We start from the raw sequence: 23,319 nt of genomic DNA on the forward strand, positions 1-23,319 counted from the left end.
ATCTCTCTTTTCTTTGCCCTCCGTCGCTCCATCTTTTCTTCCCTCACAGATTTCACTAAACAGGCTTAGAGTGAAAATGGAAGTGGTTTATCACTCAGGTCCATTATGTTAGCAATCAGTAGATAGGGCCAAAGGACACCATGATTAATTGAGTAGGCTTTTGTGCGTGTGTGTGTGTGTGTGTGATATTTAAATATTACGTTATGCATCACTCAGCAGGCTACAGTGTGTGTATATCTGCTTTAATGCATTTCATACACGAGGTTTCAGCTCAGCACATCGTATGTGTCGCTGGCTTCCAGACATTAGACATGTTGCACACCTTCTCAGGTGTGACACATGAAAACGTGCAGAAAATGTTTCCTCACCATGACACGAAGCTGTTGAACTATGTTAGGACCCAGTGAAGGGAAAAAGAAGGCACATAAAAGCAGATGTACTTGGTAAAATAACGTTTTTTTTTTTGAAGAGCTCGGATTAATATTACAAAAAAGGTTGAGTGGATGCTGCACAAAGCATAGAAATAAAACTCAAGTGAGAACTCTTGAAAATCAGTCTTGACTTTTTAAATGAAACCAAAAAGAGAGAGAACGACCTCACTATCTAACCTTTAGTTCAAGTCTGTGTGAAGGCAATTCTGAAATTTCTTTCAAAACACATCACAAACATGTTTTACTGAAATGTGGAGTCAGAGGTTCAAACTGTTTTTCAGCCTCGGTGAGGAACAGGAAACCACACATGTAGCTCAGCATATACATGAACACTACGCAGAGAATTTAATGCATGATTTCAGTTCATTTACACACCGAGCCCTAACTCATAATCACGGTAGATATACAAGTAAAATGGAAGAGAGTAGACTTGAAGTGTAGATGTTGAAAGTGACATCATCCCCGCCTTCCAAGTCTCAAAAGTCAACTTGACAGGCGAGCGAGTGTTGAGCAGTTGTGAATGCATGAGGAGGGTCGAGCGCTCGCTCGTCACAGGCCTGTCACTGCATATTTGAGCGGAAGTGTTCCCTTGTGAGAATGCCATCACGTGCACACACACACACACACGTTTCTTTACGGACAGTCGGACGTGTTTTGAATTAGCACGCGGCGAAACAGAAACGATAACTCTGAGCATCTCATAATAAAAACTGATGACTACAAACTAAGTTTACTGTGCAGTGCTTGTCTTTGCAACAGTCGAAGTTTCTTGTTTTGCTCAGAAGTTGCTCCGAAGTTTCAGCTATTCATAGTGGCCCAAAGTAGGCAGCACTGCTGTCTCCTGCAGCCTCCAGATAATGAACAGCAGTTAGGTGGACAAAGCCAAACACCAGCTGAACTGTGAGTTACTCAGCAGACGCTTTTAACCTCCCTGTGGGTGCGCTGAGGTCCATGCAGGCACAGAAACTCTGAAATGCACTTATGTGAGAAGTCCTGGGATAAGACAGCATGCCACATTTTAGAAGCACATGCTCCCTAAAAATAAATTCATGCCACCTTTAAAAATTGAAAGAGGGGCACGTGTGCAACTTTCAATTCAAAGTCAGAGTAAGTACTTTTGGTTATTTTCTGCAGCCTTGCAATTTCCTCTCTATGCTCCTCAGTTTTTCAGTTTGGCAGTGCGTCACCAGCCAGCCCTGCAAGACACACAGCCACAAAAATTGAGGAGGCATCATAATATATTATTAGAGAAGCATTACATATAAATACAGCTAAAGTAGGGATTTGAGTGGCATTCTGAGTGGGTTAACCTGCTGAGACTCTGAGAGAGATTTGTCAGGCGTCTTGGTTTTTTTCAGGTGTCGCCGAGGACACGGGGAGGTGAGAATGAGGAAGGGAAGCAGAGGAGACGGGGGAAGGATGGCTTGATGGATGAACAGAGTTGGTACCGTGTCTGTTGGCATCATTCTTCGAGTGATGTCTAAGAAAGAGATGAAGAGACAAAAACTTTCAACCGCGGCAGATGGTGACACATTTCTCTCTTTTTGTTCCAAAGACGAGCTTCAGGATGGATGGCTTAAGGAGTCATTGGAATTGATGGTGTTGGCATAATAACAAAATACAGCACAATATTAATAGCTGCGAAACATGCATCACCATTGTCAGGTGTCAGTCTGGTGTCTGTCTTTGAAAACATTCATATTTAGCCTGATGTTAGTTATGTACCGGTTTGGCTGGACCATTTGATTCAACAAGCTGTGTCCCAATGTCAGATCATATCCTGTATACCACAGCGGTCCGGACCCATTCTCTGTCCTGTCCGGACCCAGACCTGGAAATGACATATATGAAATATATTCAGTTTTGTTGGAGATGACATTTGGACCGGCGACTCTTTTTTCTGACAGTGTTTCTACAGCACTACACAGTGAAAGGGACATCCTACCTGTCTCTGATTGGCCAGTACTCGTTGCCTTTGCATGTATTGTATATATGTATATATTGTATGCAGCTCTCCAGAGTCCAGAGTTGCACTGAAAATAAATACTGTTGCCATGACGTTGAATTATAGCTTTCTTTGTTTGCTTTGAGTCGTTGACTTCACGCTGTGCAGATGTTACAATGACATGGCGATGCTGCATTTTTCTCTATCCAAACCTCCTGAGATCAGAGGTGACTTCCCTGGCATGGACAGTACAAAGCATGGACGTGGTCTCCGTGATGTCCACAGGTTTCTGAAGCTCAGTACAGTTGTCATGAACGGGTAAATCAGCGATGGCTGCATCGTGTTCTGACTTAATCTCATCAGTTTGGAGACATCTTTACACCGTGCCAGCTTCATTTGTCGATTTCCACACGTGTTCTACATGTTTCTTCACATCCACTAAGTGTGTTCTGCAGAACACACTTAGTGGAAAGCTGTTTCTAAATTCCAGTATTGAACATCGGTGAAGTAGCACTGGCATCTAGTTATTGTGACAACTCTAATGGATGTTTTGATGCAGGGCTAAATGGATGCAAAGGCTGATTGGAGGGAAAGATGGAGATGTGCATAGAATTACAGATGGATGGAGCGACGGGAGTGCACGGTACATGCAGCAGATAAAAAGGGGTTAAGGAGTTAGGGAGGCAGCAAGGGCGAGAGGGAGGCGAGGAGAAAGCTTTTTGCAACCTGCCACCAGAGACATCACAGTTTTTCTGCTCAGAGGGTTTTCACTCGTTAGGAAGAACAGCTGTGTGTGTATGTGTGAGTGTGTGTGTGTGTGTGTGAGAGTGTGTGTGTGTGTGCAGCTAAGCCTCAACATGTTAGCACCGCCGGGATTGCCTGTCCTCGTCTCTCTCCACCCGGAGTTTTTCTCCGTGCTTCTGTTTTGGTCTTTTGACGTCATTGTCTGGTGTTCTTGCCCCCTCTCCGCCTCCTGCTTCCCTTTCTTTTATTTCCTTTTGACTTCCTTCTCACTCTTCACACCAACATCCCCACCATCTTTTAAAAGGTAGAGGATTACAGGTTGTCTGCTTTTCTTTTTTTGGGTACCGATGCCATTAGGTCCATTTCTTCTCCCGTTACGCCTGAGTATCTCTGACAGGCTGCGAACGCTCAAAGAAAACCTCAACTGTCAATAATGGATTAACCAACATGCAAAAAGGAAGAGGATGACAGAGAGGGAAAGGATGGAATGAATAAAATAACAGAGGTGTTTCTTTTTCCAGTCCTAACTGTCACTGTGTCTGCCATAGTTACCAAAGAGAAAGCAGAGAGTGCACATGAATGCACTGCGTAAACGTGTAACTGTGTCCAGCTGTACTCGAGTATTTCTTCTGATTACATTACTTCTGATCAACCAGCAGTAGCTGATCTCACTGCCTAGTCCAGCAGCAGTCAGCCCAGCTCGGCGTCTGTCTTTCAGCCTTTTATTTCACCAAGCTCTCACCAACCACTAAAAGTCAGTCCCACATTTACTCTTGTCCGGCGGCTTCTTGCTCGCTCACTCTCTCCTTTTCTCTTCTTAGCTTCCTCCGTCAGCGTCCTCTTCACTCTCTTCTCCTCTGCCATCATGTCCATAGAGGCTGCTGAGCCTGGTTACCTCCTCTTCTTCTTCCTGGTCGTCCATAACGCCTGTTGGTACAAACACTCAGTTCGTCAGCTGAGTGTTGCTGACGAACTGAGCTAACAGCAGCTACAGCTGTCAGCAGTTTACTTCACTGTCCATCATAAACTCTGTAAATCACAGAGAGTTGAGGCGGAGCAGCCGGAGGACATCAGAGGGAAAACCAGAAAACATTTCCTCCATGCGGTTGACTGATGGCTTCAGCGTCCTCTTCACTCTCTTCTCCTCTGCCATTATGTCCACAGAGGCTGCTGAGCCCGGTTACATTGGAACGGCACCGATTCAAATGTCATTTTACGGTAGAAAATATCCCAATGTTTGCTTCATAATGCTTTAAATATTGAGTGTGTGACAGAGGCGAGGGAAGAGAGAGGCAAAGTTAGTTTGTGTTTGATGCCAAGCTAAAGAAAATGATGCCAGGTAACTGTCTCCAACAGGCTTCATTCCATTCAGTCGGGACTATTTATCAAACATCAGAAACGCAGAGAACAGGGAAGGATACCTCTGCTCGGAGGGTCGTGGCACTTGGAGAGACGAGAATGACACGCAGACAGATAGATAGACATGCGGGCAGACATGGCACTAAATTGGTTGGTGGGAGGTAGAATTTACTCAGCCGCGGGTCATGTCAAACACGGCATTGCAAAAGACAAATTGCATTTTTCAAAGCACCTCAGTCAGACTCGGGCAGGTTTAGTGCACAGAGCCCAAACTTTATTCACGACATGAATCTGCAGTTCTCCTTCCAACGCCTTTGCTCCTGTTCTGTATCAAAGTCTCTCTTTAGGTTATGGCAGAGTGATCAATAGTGGAAAAAGGTAAAAAAATATAAATCAAGAAAATGCTGTATGCTCCTGTTTCATTTCCAGGAATCAATGATTTTCTTCATACTGCGCAGCATGATGGTCCCTGTGGTCTTCAGGTAGAGTTAAAGTACTTTAGTCCAATCTTAAAGGTACAATGTGTAACATTTAAAGGGATCTATTGGCAGAAATGGCTGTTTTCATTTGTGTATATTAACCTGCAAACAAGAATCAGCTGTGAATGAGTCTTTTGTCTCTACAGAGGAAGAACCGCCATGAGCGGACAAACCAATCACTGGCTCTCGACCTTTTCTGTTTTTAACTGTAGTTAATGCTTCATGCCTAGAATGGGAGGGTGAGGCAAGTGGTATTCAGTTGGTTGTAATCTGCAACTTCACCACAATCCTTAATACGCTGCACCCTTAAAAGTCTTTTGTGTATGAGAAAAGTTCTCATATGATTACGTAACAAATTAATATATTCATTATGAATTCATCTGTTGATTAATCGATACCCAACCCGAAGACTTTAAGTTTATTATTTAATAAATGTAACTTATTTAATTAAAGTCCATGTAAAGTCAGAATGAATGTGTCCGTCCAAAGAAGAAGGTGTTATTAACCACCACGCCAAATTTATGAAATCAGGTGTGAAGATCAGGTAAAAATGAATCCTCCGCTCCAGGACTGTGGGAATCGCCTTCACACAGACTTTAACTAAAGGTTAGGTAGTGAGGTTTTTCATTTCGTTTCACGATGAGGTTGCTTTTCACGTGTTTTCACCAACATACTTCATGTGTTTTGAAAGCTGCCTTCACACAGACTTTAAGTTTTATCACAGAGGACGAAAGAAACCAGAGTTTGCAACTCAACAAAATAAATCTGCCTGTAAAAATAAATCAAAATAAATAAATCTAAAACTGCCTGTTGCAGATAAAAGTTATAACTATAAAAGGTTGGTACTGTAAAAACTTCATAAAGCTATCAACCAATGCGATGATCCAAATATAAAATGAGTTGATTCAGGTTTTCATTCATAATGTTCAGCTTTAAGTTTGAAAACAAACCTGGCGGTCTTTGCAGAATCATCGTCTTGGTTACTCTCGGTGTGAATGTTGCTTTGTATCACAGAAATTCTCCCCTTGACTCCGAGGTCGAGTGAGCCGCCGTCGCATTCTGCGTCACATTTGCCTGTTTTTCCCTCTGATAATCTCGTTCTGTCCGTCACTCCTCTCACGCTCTATCTCCACATCTTTCTTCACAGTTGTCAAGGTCATCTCCTCTGTCATTACCTCCATGTGTCTGTTTTATTTTGCCATTCCTGCTCGCCTGGGCCGCCCCCTCTGTTCTCCACACAGGTTCGTAGTCTACATTGACATACATTTGACCCTTAATGTGCTGTATGTATGATTCATGATTCTTTTGTGTCCTGAGAAGCCCGTGGCATAATGCTGTTTCTCACTGTGTGTGGTTACGATTATAATCAGTTCAGTCCTGTACAATTCATTTGAACACAGCAGGAAATGTTATTAGACTATAGAGGCTCCAAAACTCGAAAATCAGATGTCGCTCAGCAGGATGGAAACACCTTCCTCAGTGTGTGGTTAGAAGCTGGTTCAGACTCTAGTCTTTTATGCAGAGGGAGTTGATTGGTAGACGAGCCACACAGACGGACAGACGGACAGACGGACGGATGGACGGACGGACGGACGAGGCTTTGCAGCAAATCACTGCAGGGTTGTGCTGCAGAATAACTTTTCATTCGGCTGGTTCACCGGCTTTCTCCCTCCTCTCATTCACTGTCTCTGTCGCTCACTCGCTCTCTCACACATGCAGGCTGGCTACATGACACAGCGTCATACTTTAGTCCATGAACTCAGTCTCAGTGACGTTTCACTGCATGTGTTACCGGCGCAGCGCCGGGTTTGGACAGACAGAAACAGCTAAAGAGAGAGAGGAGATGCCGTGCAGCGTGCAGGGCCTGGAGCAGGAATCGAACCCAGATCGTGGAGCTGCCGGGGCACCCTGAGGTTAGAGGTTTCATCTCAGAGGTGTCACATCCCTTCAGCCTGTAGATAATTGCCTGAATTTGGTTCCTCTGCTATATTTGTTTACACCGAGCACCTTCTCCTGCGTGTTACAATATGTGATATAGCACTAATTGGATGCATTCTCCCCTCAGTGCCGCCTACTTTCCTCAACTCCGAATTATGAGTCTTCACAGTTTCCAAATGTTTTTCTTTTTTTACACTTACAGCACACTGTGAAAAGAGAACGAGCTGCCAATATTCACACAGCTCTATTGCCTAGAATAATGTTGCATATCACTGACCAAATACCGCATTGCTTTTGGCAGTTTAACCTTCTTTTATAGCTTAAAATGTGTGAAACATCTCCTGCCAATAAAACGAAACGAGAGAATTTCACGAGACATTTTAACGAGAAAGGTCAACTATGAAGAACATTCTCTCTGACAGGTATGTTTACGCTGCGCGTGTCAATTAATTTACTTTCATATTCATACTGTGAAAAAAACAAAGTCGTTCATACTCTGAGTCAAGGCTGAAATGTGACAGGAAAGAAATGAAAAGCAGGCTGTGTTTTCAGACAGTCTGCAGTGTTCCCTGTGTGTCACAGCCTGTGTATGGCATTTTTCTCAGTTGACATGTCGATTGTACTTTCCCGGGAAAATACAAGACAAGGGCGCTAAAATCCGAGGCTGCGAAAAAGAAAACAGAAAATGGGAATTAAAGATGTGAGCTCTGCAGATTCTGCCAGCGTCACGAGAGGTAGAGTATAATTAATATAAAACAAACAACAAAATAAAAGACTGGATAGTTCTCGTAGAGGTGAAAAGTTACGTAACCGCTGTGACGACGGGGTGACAGACTGGGGTGATGAGGTTAAGGAGGCAGAGGAGTGAGAGACGGGGGGAAGATGGAGGCAAAGCAGATTTAAGAAATGAGCAAAAAACAAAAAGAGGTGTGAAATGAAAAGAGTGCAAAAACTGCCAGAGGCGACGGCGGTTACACACGAGGTGGTTTGTTGAGGCATCGAACTCGACCCCTCGGTAAGCTTGATGGAAATCGTACATCATGAGCTTGTTTTGTAACTAATTAGCTTGAGGAAATGGATAATACAGTGTTACAATGTTCTTTGTGTATACACCAACGAATGAGCACAGGCAGGGTTGTAACTTACATTTCTATGAAAGAGCCTGTGAGGAGGTCGAGGACTAATAATTAACCTTGTCTCTGTGTTGTTATGTTTTATTAAAATTAATTAATTAAAACAGAAACACAACAACAGCTCCATCAGCCAGCATTGGGGAATTGACACCATAGGAAAGGCGTGGAGTTTCCATCAGATAGACAGCAACACTTGGCTGTAATGATATGAACAGCAGTTATATCACCTCCACGTTCATCGTTGACACCAAAGATTTGAAGTTCACATCTCGTCTCAGACGACAAATGATGTTGAACCACAATGGTGATGTTTTCCAGAAAACTGGCAAGCAAACGTTTGAAACGTTGCTAAAAAGAAAATGAGGGGCGTTCCAGAAAACAAACCAAGAAGAAGTACAGGCTGCGTTTGGGAAACAAAATGAGCTGTTTGCTGTCGGTATACGTCGAACAGAGGAAGAAACAAAAGCAGCCATTTGAACATTGAGACGTTTGGAGAGAGGATTGTGGGAATATCCGGAGGGAGCCGACAGTGGGAACAGCTTCTTTTCTTCGATGGCTCGTGAGTTACATCCTAACTTCATCTGACCTCGTTCAGAAAAGGTGTATCCATCTCTCGTTAACTCTTCGATGAAAAGAAATAAACCACAAGAAGTGTTCGTTGTTTTCTTATTTTGCTGTCTCCATCAAGCTTTTCGGATGAGTCACACAGAAATATTAGTGATGTAAACACGTCTATTAAACCAGAGTGAGCCGTATAAAACATTATCAGAATATCTTTGCAGACTCCTGTTTGAAAGTTTCTTTGTATTTCTGGATAAACTTCAACTCACTTACAAAATCTGCAGGTATTTTTACCAGACTGTATCCAGGTATTTGGTGCAATTCAAATTCAATAAGCATGACTGTCAGCTAAAGGATTTTCAGTCTGGATAAGGAGTAAAGCAATATCCAGACCTCCAGGCCTTCAAGCACCCCAGGGGCCCGAGAGCATCATATTCTCCCCAGGCTGAGGTGTTCTTTCCTGGGAGACAGACAGCCTAATAGGGGGTCATCCATCCGGAGCCTCAGGTGCAGTCTGGCTGATCAATGGGGCACACACACACACACACATGTGTGTTGCGTATGCATTCAGGATAAAAAATATTAATACAAGGACACAGCAATAGAGCACCACAGCAAGTAGGAGCTGTGCATGGTTTCAGCTCAGGGACGCCGTGTCGAGCCCACAGTGATCCGTCTTCATAGGAGCAGCATCTGCTCTCGTCCCTGTCTGTCTGTACAATGTATGAGTGGGAGGTAATTGCAGTGCACAATCCCATCACAGTGACATTAACACACGATGTGGATTAAGTGAAGTCCAATACCGCAGTACCAATATTATCATTCTCTTTCCTCTCCTCCACGCGCTCTCTGTTTTTGTCCGGGAACGTTCACGTTATTGTTTCCGTCCTTCCATTTGTTTGCTGCCAGACAAATGCAATCAGCTGCATTGCTACTTTCATGGACCACTTGCATGATAACTAGCACCATCATAGAGGGCTGTCAACAGCTTTTTCAAGATTATTTTTATGGCTTCTATTGCTGTGTGAAGATGAATGCAGGACTCATATAATGTCACTAATGCTGTGCCTCCGGTCTTAGGCCACTGAACTAAGTGGGTGAGTCCAGTGAAGCTCTGTCTGAGTCCACAGATGTAGACAGACCTGACATTTTATATAAAGGATGGTGAGATGATGCAGAAGCTAAGAAAGTAAAAACCTGCAGTTTTCAGTTAAGTTTCATGTTTTTGTACGTCATATGTCACATGTATGTTAACACGGGGTTAACCAGACTAGATGTAATAACAGTGCTAGATATGGAAGATAAATATAAGTTAAAGACATAATATAAAATAAAAATGTAAAAGTGCAGCAGTAAAGATAAAATACAAGTAAAGGTATCTATAAGTGTACTATACACTGTATAAATGATAAGTGTATACAGAGTATTGAAGAAGTACAGGGTGTACACTATAAATAATACTACACTATATAAATATATGAAAATTGATTGTGGGTAAAGTGACAAAAGTATACAGACGTTTGTTACAGAGTATCAGTCCTGTTAAAACTGTTCTTCAGACTGTTCTTGTGAAACATCTGCCAGATGATAACTGATGAACAGATGCGTACTCCATGATCTGCATCTGTATAACCAACTACATTATTCATATTTATGCTCCACAGATTGGCACGCTTTAAAACCGGGATACTGTAAACATTCCAACTCTTAATCCTGCATAACTTTAAGCCTTAATATAATGTGAACAGGTGAGTTGTATATAAATTCACCCTCAGTACAGTTGTCATGAACGGGGAAATTAGCTACAGAGACCAAAACAGTTTTTTGTACCAGGCTGTAAACATGTTTATTTCTGCTGTGAAGTTGGACATTTGGACATGGGGACTTATGGAGACTGACTCACTTCTGGAGCCAGCCTCAGGTGGACGTTAGAGGAACTGCAGTTTGTGGCACTTCCTGTGAGTTTTGAACTGTTTGCAGTCAACAAACCAAACTGCATCGTGTGCAGCTGAGATTCAAATTAAAGTAGAGTTGCAAGACGTTCATGATCGTGTTTCATTTTTTAAAAGTACAAAAACTGCAAAAACTATTAAAGATAAATGAATTAGACGTATTTATATATTCTATTGTCATCTCTTCTGCATCTTTAGGATACTCATTTAAAATCCTGTTGCATGTAATCCGCGATGACTCATTATTTCCACTAAATATGACCAAACAAAGGTCACAGCAAATAATTAAAGTCTGATCGCTGCGCCGCTTATTTTAGTAACTGATTATAAAAGTAATTTATAACAGTAACAGATTACAGCTACCCTCACAATCAGACTCATATAATCCTGTTACATTTAATCCCTCACTCCCCAGCCCTGATGAGTCAGCACTTCCATTAAGAGACAGTCACACATATTACAGCTGTTATCTCCCGCAGCCTTTTATCTTGCTTTGCTCTCAGCTACTCCCCTTATCTTCATAAAAGCGAGCTTTTATCCTGTGTTTCGCTCATAACACTTTCTTGAGGGTGTGTGTGTGTGTGTGTGTGTGTGTGTGTGGTGGGGTATTCCTCTTTCATCTTAAACCAGGTTTCATCATTAGGGTCCAGCCCCTTGTATAACACAGTGTGTGCTCCGCGCTGGTTAAATGCGATCGCCCGTTATGTGATTTTGCACAATTAGCTCCTGTTATCTTTGAGGGGAACAACCTTTTCATCCAGCTTCTTGTTCGTAACGTTGTCTCGTTGGCCTCTGGAATCTAATTCCTTGTTCTTATCACATTCCTCTTGTTGCACTATTTTCTCTCAAAGCTATTTGTTATGACGGGGAGATAAAAATGCTGACTTATTGTGGTGCCTACTCCTTTTCTAAATGCTATTCTTTTCAGCTTTCTCAGCCGTGCATTGTCACCCCTTGAACATCTTTATTACAAGGATACTGACAATGACAGCTAGACACTGGGAGCTTCACACAGGCCGTGTGGTTTCCACTTAAATCCAACGCGCCTTGGAGGATGCATATCACTTGATCACAAGAGCTCTGCCATATCCTCGCCGCACACAGCGGCAAAGCTGACTTATACAAATGTCTGCACTTATTGTAATTTCTATAACCTGAGAGGTAAACGTAGGAATGTGAGATCATTACCCGGCACCTTGAGAAAAATGTGTGGATAACACAGCGGGGCTGCACGGGGTAAAAACTGGCCTCAGGCACAGAAACAGAATGAACAGTGCAGCCTTCCCTGTTGCGAACATCATTCCTGAATGGTCATCCGGCCGATGCAGCAGAAAGATGCCTGCTCACCCTTTACTGTGTGAAAACCTCGATCGAAGCATCGCCTGTGTGTTTTTGTGAAAACATCATAAATCTGTCAGTCTTATCAGTGTTTATTCATACTTGACCCAGCAGCATATCTACTGTACAAACTCCTAGAATATGGATTTCCATTCTTTATACAGAAGGCAGGTTTGATAAAGTTGCCATGGAGATATGAAGTATTAAAAATGCATTATTGGGGTCAAACCTCCATGGAGCAACAGTGATCCAAACTTTGGCGGCAGTCATCGCAGGGTGGAGGATTAGAGAAGAGGCACCTGATGTCGATGTGCCCCTGAACACGGCGGTTCACCTTCAGCTGCTCGGTAAAACAGTGCAGCTGCCAGATACAGTATAAATATGGATTAGTGTGAAACACGCTCTTGCTGAAAACAAGCTTACACAATCAGTTAACCTGTGGCTGGATAAAGATGAATTTAGAGACGAGGTGGTGTTTGATCCCAACAAATTTTGCTTCTAATTCTTTGCGATATTGTGATATGTGTTCACTGATCACATTCAGGGCTGATCAGTTTATTTCATTAATATAGAACTTTTGAAAGCAGACAGGTTTTGGGACTTAGTCTAACTGCTATTCCAGAGCCGAGGCATTGCTACAGTTCTTAGGACGGATCATAACCAACACATGACGGTGCATCCATCTGAGAGGTCTGGTAGTGCTGGAGGGAAAAGTTCTGAGATATATGGAGAGATTTATAAACAAAATGATTTAAAGGCAGAGTAAGGAGGCTGGAATAGGATGATGTGGTCTCTGGTTTCTTGGACGTTGGCTGCAGCAATTTGAATTAACTGTAGACGAGAGCGAGTTACAGAAGTCCAGTCCATCCATTTTAGATCAGCAGGTGACAGGAAGCGCCTGTTTTGGAGATGAGTTGGAAGAAGCTGGACCTGAGAGAACATTTATTCCCACATTTTAGTTGCACATTTACAAAGCTCCTTGATGCTTGTTCAGCGTATCACAGTACAGACCTTTATTTTATTTGTTTGTCATTCTCATGTGTTGTCATGTTCATCCCATTGGTCCTTTGACCCCTATATCATAAAAGCCAGTGAACTCAAGGCAAACACACACGGCGGTGATTCCGTATGCAGACAGGAGATAATGTAGTAGCACAATGTCACAACCAGGTGATCCAAAAGTCATAAAACAACGTGCAATAAGCCCCACATACATTATTTACACAGCCTTCGTGGAGCGGTGGGTCTTGTACTGAAATCACTTGAGTACATGCACACAGAGACACAGACAGACTCACAGTGCAAAATACCTATGGGGGCGATGAAATCTAACCGGGCGTGTAATCTAAAGATTTCTACCAGAGGAATATTCACTTTTCCATCAGTCTGTTGCCTCATCCCTCCGTTATCGCTATCCCTCTGCCGTTTATCCATCCTTCCTTCCACCTCGGCTGTTGCAGGAGCAGACGCTCTCACTTTCTAAAGTAAACATCACCAGATGGAAATGGACTTCTCCTGTGTGTGTGTGTGTGTGTATGTGTGTGTGTGTGTGTGTGTGTGTGTACTGTAAGTCTTTTACTGTGTGTGTGTTTTTTCTTTTCTTTTTACTTATTCTGCACCACGAGCCTCCCTCTCTCCTTGGATCTCTTTCCTAAAAGCAAATATACCTTTCTAAAACACACACACACACACACACACACACACACACACACACACACACACACACACACACACACTCTTTAATGGACCAAAGGGCTCCCATGTGTCCACGAGGGGAAAGCCAATCGTCCCATTGTGGTATTGCTTCTTTATGAAAAATGTATGATCGGATATGATACAAAGCAGAACTCATATCTACACAGTTGTGAATTAATCATTTGGTTTTAAGAGCACTCGATAAGTCTGCCAGTGGCTTTCAAATCTTTTTATCGATGTTCCCCTTTTCTTTAACTAGCTGGTTCAGTGCTTTTCACAGAAATTGTGCCTTCATCGCTCTTTCAGTTCCTCCTTTCCTGCCCTTTCGTGTCCTCTCCTTTTTTTGTTTGTCCCCCTGTCCATCCACCCAGCACACACCTCTCTATCTCCTTCTGAGGCAGCAGCTATGACAACACCGGTGAAATCATTCTGCCCTTCAAGAAGTCCGATTGCCACGCAGGCAGCTTCCGGTTTGAAATATTATCAATATTTAATTAAGTGATTATCTTTTTCAGGACACAACACAGATAGGAAAAGGAAAGAGGCTTAAAAGTTGGCTCCAGTTCACGGATAATCCTCTTGTCAAAATGGCTGCCCCCAAACATGGTGTTACTGTCCACCCACCTGACCAAACTAAAGTCCTACAGATAAAATAAAAAAAGAAGATGGGTCTACAATTGGACCAGAATATTGTTATCAAATTGTTTTTGTTTTTTTCTGGGCAGCCCAAGCCTCTGCTTTCCCTTGAAGGTCCCCAACTGTTCTGAGGTCTGCAAGACGATGTCGTCATTCAAATGTAATGATATTGTTTGTGTCAGACACCAGAGGTGAAAACACTTCCAAAATACCAAGGCAGTATAAAATACCAAATGTCAAAGCAGACGTTAAGTATTGTCAGGTGTCAGTAATTATCTTGGGAGGAAATCAGCTCATAGAAACACAAAGTAGGGATGAGATCGTGGTGGCTGGATGGACTGACAGAAGATTTGAACATTTGAACAGGTGGACACTGTTTATTTCCAGTCAACAGCCATGTTCAACTAACCTGAACCACTTAACGTCGATGATGATGACGATGATGATGAGGATAAAGATGATGATGACGACGATGACAATAACGACGATAGCAACGACGATGATGACGACGACGATGACGATGATGACGACGATGACGATGATGATGATAACACTGATGATGACGATGATGACGACGACGCTGATGACGATGATGATGACGACGATGATGATGATGATGACGACGACAACGCTGATGACGATGATGATGATGACGATGATGATGATGATGACGACGACGCTGATGACGATGATGATGATGACGACGATGACGATGATGATGATGATGACGACGATGATGACGACGATGACGATGATGATGACGACGATGACGATGATGATGATGACGACGATAATGACGATGATGACGACAGCGATGATGACGAAGATGACAGATTTTTTAAAAACAAAAGTCATAGTCTCAAAATTCTGACTTTTCTTCTGAAAAAGGGTTCAAATCCAAAAGTTAAAGTTTTTACTTTTTTTTCTCAAAATTCAGATTGTTTGTTCAAAATTTCTGACTTTTTTTCTCTCAAAATTTAACTTAAAAAACAAACAAATGTTCTGTGGTGTTGTTTGGTTCGATTGGTTGAGCATCTGCCTCTTGCTACAATAGCCCAGGGTTCAAATCCATCCTGTTTGACGTATTTGCTCAAAATTCTCCCCCCTTTTTATTTTTTCTTACAAATCTGACTCAAGATTTCTTCAAAGAAGAAAGTCAGAACTCAAATACATTTTTCACACGTGGTCCTAATCCTCGTCTGTATCGACTTCTTCAGATGGTCATTGGATCTTCAGTGTTCTGGTTGCATTCTGGTTCACCTGCAGCTCTATCACAGTTCCAGGAAATGTTCAGCCTCAAACCAGAATTTAGAGTCGTTTCTGTCACAAATCTCAAGCAGGGTGTGTCAGAAATCTGTAAATAACTTTGAGTTGTATTCAAAGATTGAAACTTTAGACTCTTTAAGCATCTCACAAGTTGTTGGGTTGATGGTTGACATCATTTGTTACACAGATCCGATGTGAATATAAGAAAAATCTGACAAAAACACATGGTGGAGACGAGATCGGCTCAGTGTCACCTGCAGTAAACCGTAGTCCTGAATGTGGTCAATCAGCCTTCTTTAGATATTCGGAGTTATAAGATTATGTGAGATCTGCAGTCAATCATGAATCGTGGAATCTTGAGGAACCTTGATACTTGTGCTTTGAATCCTGGCTGAGGCCTTTGTGGAGTTTGCATGCTCTCCCCGTGTCTGTGGGAGTTCTCTATCCGGCGCTCCGACCCCCCTCTGACCCTGATAAGGATAAGAAGTTATGAAACATGGATGGAAGGAAGGTTATTTAGATTATTTAAGAACCGAAAGAGCACCTGTTTAAATGTTGGAGGTGGTATCAACTGCTACAGTATATTACCCACGAGTCTTCTGTTAAAGACTGCGACTGTAGCTTTTTTTAGAGGCCATTAGGTTCCCATATCGAACTACCAGCAGGCAAAATAGAATCTATTAAACCTGCTGTGATTTTAATAGCAGGACTGTTTGAGAAGCATCCGGGGCAAACCACTAATGCTAGTATTCAAAGGACAGTAACCAAGGTTGGTCAATGCAGTCCTAAGTGGCAGCCTGTTAGTTTCACAGTCAGGCATCGGAGCCTATGCTGGGTACCTCGACACTGTTGAACTTCTCCTACTGATAAAAATATGAAGGGCAATGATGCACATTTTCCAGCCTGTGAACGGAGTCCAACTCTGTACGAACAACACCGATGCATTCAATATTTAAGACTTCTCATGCACAATCTCCCAAACGATGAAGAATTTATTCAATTAAAATTCCATTCTATGTTTACAGGCCTAAAAAAAGATCATGACAGAAACGCAGACACGGTGAGTCACGTACATTTGCAAACTCTGCCCTTCTGTATTTCAGTACCAGCTCGGTCGACACTTTCTGTGGCCCAGCCTCTGCTAAACTGCATTAAGAGCCTATTGCTCTAAGAGTCTCCACTGCTGGAGGAAGCTCCTGTGCAGTGGGGCTCCCATTAAGACACACAACTATTATATCTGTGTTGTTGTTGGAGGTGATAAATCAGCAGCCCTGAATAATTTACCAGCATGGAGGAGGAGAGATTTAAAGGTACTACCCAGTGAATAGAAAGCTCTCATTTGTTTGTCTCTCTCTCTTCCCTGATCTCTTTCTACATTCCCATCTGTCTCCATATTACCTCTGCATTTCTGTCTTTAACTGGCTGAGGGGTGGGATCACACCACTCGCCTGAAACACACACATGTACACTGAAAATGCTTTGTGTGTTTGTGGAATCACACATCAGCCATGGGCAGGGGTCTTATCCAGCTAAACTTTTTGATTGGGCATCTATCAAAGCATGTTGTTATCTTAATTAGAATCCCAGATGTCTTTAATCAATAAAGCTTATCTACTGAAAGGATTGTTAAAGGTTTAACAAAGAAGAAGGTGAAATCTGCTTCCCCCTTTTTTGAGCTTTATGTTTGGTTATGGACCTTTCAGACATTCAGCCACTAGGTCGAGTTCAATTTGCGGCCATAGTTAAACCTGGTTGAACTCTGGTCCTTGGTCAACTTCCAGTCCTGGGTTGAACACACGGCAATAGAAAATACACCGGCGTCATTCCTCATTTAACGGTTGCTGACGCACTCACTGCACATCGCACTGGATAAGTGAATGACCTAAAAGCCTTGAATGTAAATTTAGAATGTGGGCAATGTGAAACGAACAGGTTGAGTATACTGAATCACAATCGCCCCTCAGCTCGAGAGTGAAGGTAGGGATCACTTAACGCCTGTGGAATATCACTGAGTCACACTGTTGTTATGGACTGTCTCCGAAAACATGTTCAGCTGTTCGTATCTTCAGTACCTCACACTGCAGTTTTTCTTTCTTTCAAACAATCTATCGTGTTTTTGTAGGATTGTTTTTGGTAAATATAGTTGTGTAACATTTGCAGGTCATTGCTGGGGTACAGTACTTGGACATTACTGTGTTTTCTTTTACAGTTAGAGTATTGTTACAATAAACAGAAATACAGTACTGTACTTTTTGGCCTTTAGACAGGGAGAAAACAAAACTAGCATTCTACTTCATACTACAAACAGGACCTCTATGACTTTACTATGACCACCCTTACAGACAAGGAGAAAAAATACATATTTCAGATCAGGACAGATGGCGTTTATGTGACAGTTTAACTGGACCAGTGTCTGCAGGTTGTAAAATGATGGTTAACAAGATTTATGTGGACTGCGGATAAGTCAGTGTGACACACTGAGAAACTATGAGGCAAAACAGGACATTTCGGCTTCCTGCTGGAAAATAGAGCAAAGTCAGTCTGGCCAACATCGCAAAGGAAAAACCCAGACGTTCATTTATTCATTCAGGTTAAGTCGAGGTAATTACTAAGAATCTGGCCGCCTTTGCAAATGTGTGAATGGATGTACAAATTAGAGTTTTAAAAGCAGCCTGCCCGCACTACGAAATCAAGATGATATTTTCCATTGTGGTATTTCTTCAGAAAGCTGATTTTCATCTGTGATTTTTTTTTTTCTGGCCTTCAGATTGTAGCAGTTTGGGAGCTTTTATATTGATGATGAGAAAATTGAAAGCCTTAATTCACCCAAGGACAGTACAAAAAACACTTTCACTTGTGTACACTTACAGATGATAAAAAATACTGAATATCCACTGGAGCACAGCAGTCATTGTGGTCATGCTGGTGAGGAAATAACTGATTTATAACCTACTTGAAATGAATGAAAAGACTCTTCAAAGTTTGAATAAAAATGTGAGTGTCGTGCATCTGTTAATATGATCCACAGTCTGTTCTAATCCAATCAGAACACTTTGTTGGGTTTGTTGCTCTGTGCTCTTCTTTAAAAAAACACAACAACCAATTAACTTCAGAAAACTTACACTGTGCTTAATTAGCTGTGAAAAGGCAGTGTGCGGATTAAAGGACAGTGTTAATTGCTGATCATGTCATTTCTTGGATCAGTTTATCATATTTCTTACAAATGTAAAAACCCAAAGTGTTTTTACAGTTCTTCATATTCCTACAGTCTTTTTCAAAGGTTCAGTAGACACTAACGCTGTCGAGGTTTTGCAGGATGAATCCCTCTGAGGCCACCCATGCTGATGAGTGAGAACCTTGTATAAAAGCATCTGCCAAATGTCATGTGTGTCACAATCCACTCCGGTCCTCTGCTTGCTTTTCCCTCTTACCTGCACCCAGTAACTTTCCACTCACCTGTCAGCCCCGCCTCCTCATCAGTCACCATGGTTTCTCCCGCCTCCCACACCTGCTCCTCGTCAGTAATCAACCCTGTATTTAAGCACCAACCTCCAGACACTCTTTGCCAGATTGTTCTTCGCGTCATGCAAGTCTTTCCAGCACTTTTGTCCGGACTGATCTCCCGTTGCCGACCCTGCCTGCCTTTGACCTGCTCGTCTGTCTCTGCCCCGGTAATCACCTCAGCTTTTCGTCCCCGACCACGAGTTCTGCCTCAGTGTTTCTGGTGTCTGTCTGCCTGTTTCCCTGGCTGTTTGGAGGTTTCCCCGGGCAGTCTGTCCCCCTGCTCCAGTTCGTTGCCACAGACTCTCCGATTGAACTCAGGACTTATTCCCTCTCTCTCACCTGCCATATCGCCTGCTGTGAGTTCCTCAATAAAGAACATTACTAAGTATCCCTTGCTGTTGTGCTGCATTTGGGTCCTACACAAGCCCGTTTCAATGTGTTAGTTATTGGGATGACATTGCTTTATCAGCTAAATGAGCCTGTCTTTGTTTTAAAACTGGGTCAGCACACGAGACTTTGAATAGCTGACCGGAGACGGGATGACGTTAAGTCTTTGTTGCAGAGGGCAGACAAGGTATTAGTACCTCTCTAATTATGATATTATTTGCATTTAAACCAATTCAAACAAGTAATCAAGTAAAAACAAATATTGTATATAAGCTGCTGTTAGTTTAGGCGACACTTCTGATCCTTCAGGTGAAGAGTCTGATGTTGTAGTTCAGCTTGGTGAGCACGTCTTGTTCGTGTTTTTCCTTGAATCCAAAAGTGATGTGGACAGACATGATGACGACGATGATCTGATCTGATCTGATCCGGAGAGCATCAGGTGGTGTTAAAAGGAACTGACAAGGTATACATCCAGTCTTTTCCAGTGTGCACTCGAAACATGTTTTAATATTTTATATATTTCGTCTTCAGCTTCCAAGTGGAGCCTCAAGTCATTAATTTTCTGTCAAGTCATCAAAACAAGGATTGGAGTCCAGATCTTTGGTATAGAAGAAGTTTATCTGTAACTTTCTTGGGATTCATCGAGCTCAGCTTACCTTAATTGAGATTTACGGCCCAGAAATGTTCTCATCCTACTGTAGGATTTATTTATTCATGTCTCATGGAGAGCAATATGGGGACGTTTGGCGTACAAGTGACTAAAACATGAATTCTTTAAGTTGCTCTGTATTCTCTTCACCAATAACATTTTCTGCTGAGATCAGATCTTGACGTCCATTCACATTTTTGAGGAGGTGCATGTTGAGCTTCTGCTACATCGTGACACAGGAGCATAAATCTTTCTTCTGCCTAACAGCTTCATAACTTGAAGAGCATCCCATTTTAAAGGAGCAGGACTCAGCTGTTTCTCAGTGCTCTGAGGTAAAAAGGCAACACTCAAGTGAATGCTGACGAACGTATATGCTATATTTGTTCATGTAGAAATATACCCAAACCCTGATGTGCTTGCATGGGTAAGCATAAGCCCCATGTTTTAACATCACCCCACACGGGTCTGTGGAAACTCTGTGTAATGAAGCAGAAACTTTAATAAGGACTTTACAAGGCAGAAATCTGATTCTCTGTCTCTCCCTCATGCTGTCTCCCTCACTCACGCATACCTGCACACACCATTTAATTTAAATCCCACCCAGGCTGAGCGGTCATGGGGGAGACGAGCGAGGGGGAGGAACATGTAATGAATATTGGGACATATATTAACTGTCACAATGGGACGTCCACTTCCATTCTTTCATCTTCTCTCTCTCCTCGCCTTTCTTCGGGGTCACTCAGCCTTTCGCTCTCCCTCCGAGCTGTAGCTGCTCATCTGCCTCTGGCGCTCGTCCTTTCACACTCTGACCGACTAACGTGGAGCTGGCAGACGTGGGAAGAGAGCCAGGCGACGGCAGGGAGAGAGAAGTACGACACACATACTGTACGTGGAGGAGTGATAATTACAACACGACATATTGACTTTGAAAAGATGTTTGTGAATGCTCAGTTAGTTATTTTCTACTGAAGAAAGTGTTCCTTTGAAAAACTGTTAACAACAAGTTCATTTGAATTCTGAGTACTATTATATATATTATATATTATTTACAGAGACCCAACAATTCCAACAATGAGCAAGCACTTGGCGACAGAGGCAGAAATGTCGAGCAGAACCCGGCTTACAAACTCGGCGAGAACCTGCATTAATGAAATGAATGTGTTCAGATGGAAAGAAGAGCTACATAACAGTCCTAACTATAAGCTCTACCAAAAAGGAGCATCCAGAACCAGAACTGGGAGTGTGGTCCCACAGGAGAGGAGCTTAATAGCTCTGGCTCCCAATCTACTTTTAGGGACTAGAGGAACAACAAAGGACCCTGCATGTTGAGAACACAGTGTTCTAGTGGGGTGAGGGGACTCTGAGCTCTTTAACATATGATGCTATCTGACCATGAAGAGCTTTGTGGGTGAGGAGAGGGATTTTAAATTATATTCTGGATTTTACATCTTATCTGTGGAAAGAGACGTTGAATTCCTAAATATAATTTGTCAGTGCTGTCAGCGCCACGAACCATTCATCTCCGCTGTATCGCGGTTGCATCACAAGTCTAACAGATACATATCTCAGTTCTTGGACAAATAAAACCAAAACTATGTGCATATCAAGATGGAACCGTTTCAGTTTAATGTACAAAGCTCGATATTTCATGATATTGTAAAAGTGCTGTACTCCACTGGGTCACTATTTGCACGTTACACATTCTTGCAGGGAATAAAAGAGCCACACAGAGAGAGGGAGGGGGAAAGGAGACACGGGGGGTGGCAGGATTGTAACCACAGCAGGGGCACTTGTCTGCCTTCTCTCCCTGAGACAACCTATAAGAGAGATCAGGGGTGGTGGAGAATGAGAGACTGTGAAATGCAGGGGCGGAGGGAGCTGGGTAGGAGAGGGTTGTCTTGAAGCTCAGCGGAGCGTTGATGTGTCTCTGTCCAGCTGAGAGCAAAGAGATAGAGAACATATCTGCTGTACCAGGGGGTCTGCAGAGAGAGGCATGCAGGAGCAGCGAACAGAGAGGACGGTGAGAGGCTGAAGTAAAGAGAGAGAGAGCGGGATGATCTGAAGATACAGACAGAAGGAGGGATTAAGAGAAACCTGCTGTGATTCCTATCATCATTACTTCTTTTATTTTGCTGTGGCAGTGCGCTCTGCCTTTTATTGGATGGAGGGAGGTCGATGAATGAAGCTGCATCAGGAAACATTTCTATATAAAATCACAAATCAGTGCTGCAGTGGAGGAAAGCTTCACATTCTGCAGTACAGTCACCAAACACAACATTTCCTCCTGTCTGCTATGTATAACTCAGTTGATGACTCTGTAGTAGAGCGACAGTTTCTGTGACTAACCAAACCTTAAAGTAAGATTGTGCAGAAATTAGTATTTAGTAGCTGAACATCACCCAGGTCCCCAGCAGCAGCTGATATCACTGACTAGTCCAGCAGCAGTCAGCCCAGCTCGGCGTCTGTTTGGAGGCTAGTGCCCAGCTCTGGTTCTGGCACGACCCGGGCCTGTAAACCTCCTCTTCTTCTTCTTCCCGGTGGTCCAAACACTCCTTTGCTACAAACACTAACACTCTCCCGGTGATCTGAGCTCACAGTCCGGGGCAGCCTGGCGAACAGACTGAGCTAACATGAGCTAACAGCAACTACAGCTGTCAGCAGTTTACTTCACTGTCCATCAGGAGAGTTGAGGTGGAGTGACAGTTTTGGAAGGTGTCATAGATCAAAAACTGAAGTGTTGGATGACAAATTTGATGTTTATTTTGGAGGCCTTGTGTTGGTCATGGAGTTTTCTTATGAAGTCGACAGTCTCCTAAATGAAAGGATACAGAAACTGTTACTGCCTCTCAGAATGAACCATGGAAACATTTGCAGCACGATGTCATCTGCATCTGCCTTCAAATTGCCGATCCACGTCAAAGTCTGATGTTTACTTGAGCCATCCGTTGACCCCGACCGTCTTCCTCTGCGGACTCTGTCGCTCTTTAACAATGTCATCCTACTCCACTCCAGATGGACCGGAGTCATAATTACTGCAGCTGTGAGAGGGCTTCATCAACTGGAACACATCATGTCAGGGCAAACGCTGAAACAACGGATGCTGTCATTGTTACGTGGCAGGACAGTCTGACATAGTCCCACTTTAGGATTGACGGATCTTTAATAGGCGGCGACAGTGATGCAGTTACTTCAATTCAGCCCTTTTTAATGCAGCATTTAGATCCGTATGAACATCACAATCCTCCTATTCTAACGAACCAGTAACCAGAATACCAGTAAACCACTGCGAGATTCATCCTCCT

Source organism: Larimichthys crocea, unplaced genomic scaffold (genome assembly GCF_000972845.2).
Source record: "Larimichthys crocea isolate SSNF unplaced genomic scaffold, L_crocea_2.0 scaffold307, whole genome shotgun sequence".
Taxonomy (NCBI): Eukaryota; Metazoa; Chordata; class Actinopteri; family Sciaenidae; genus Larimichthys; species Larimichthys crocea.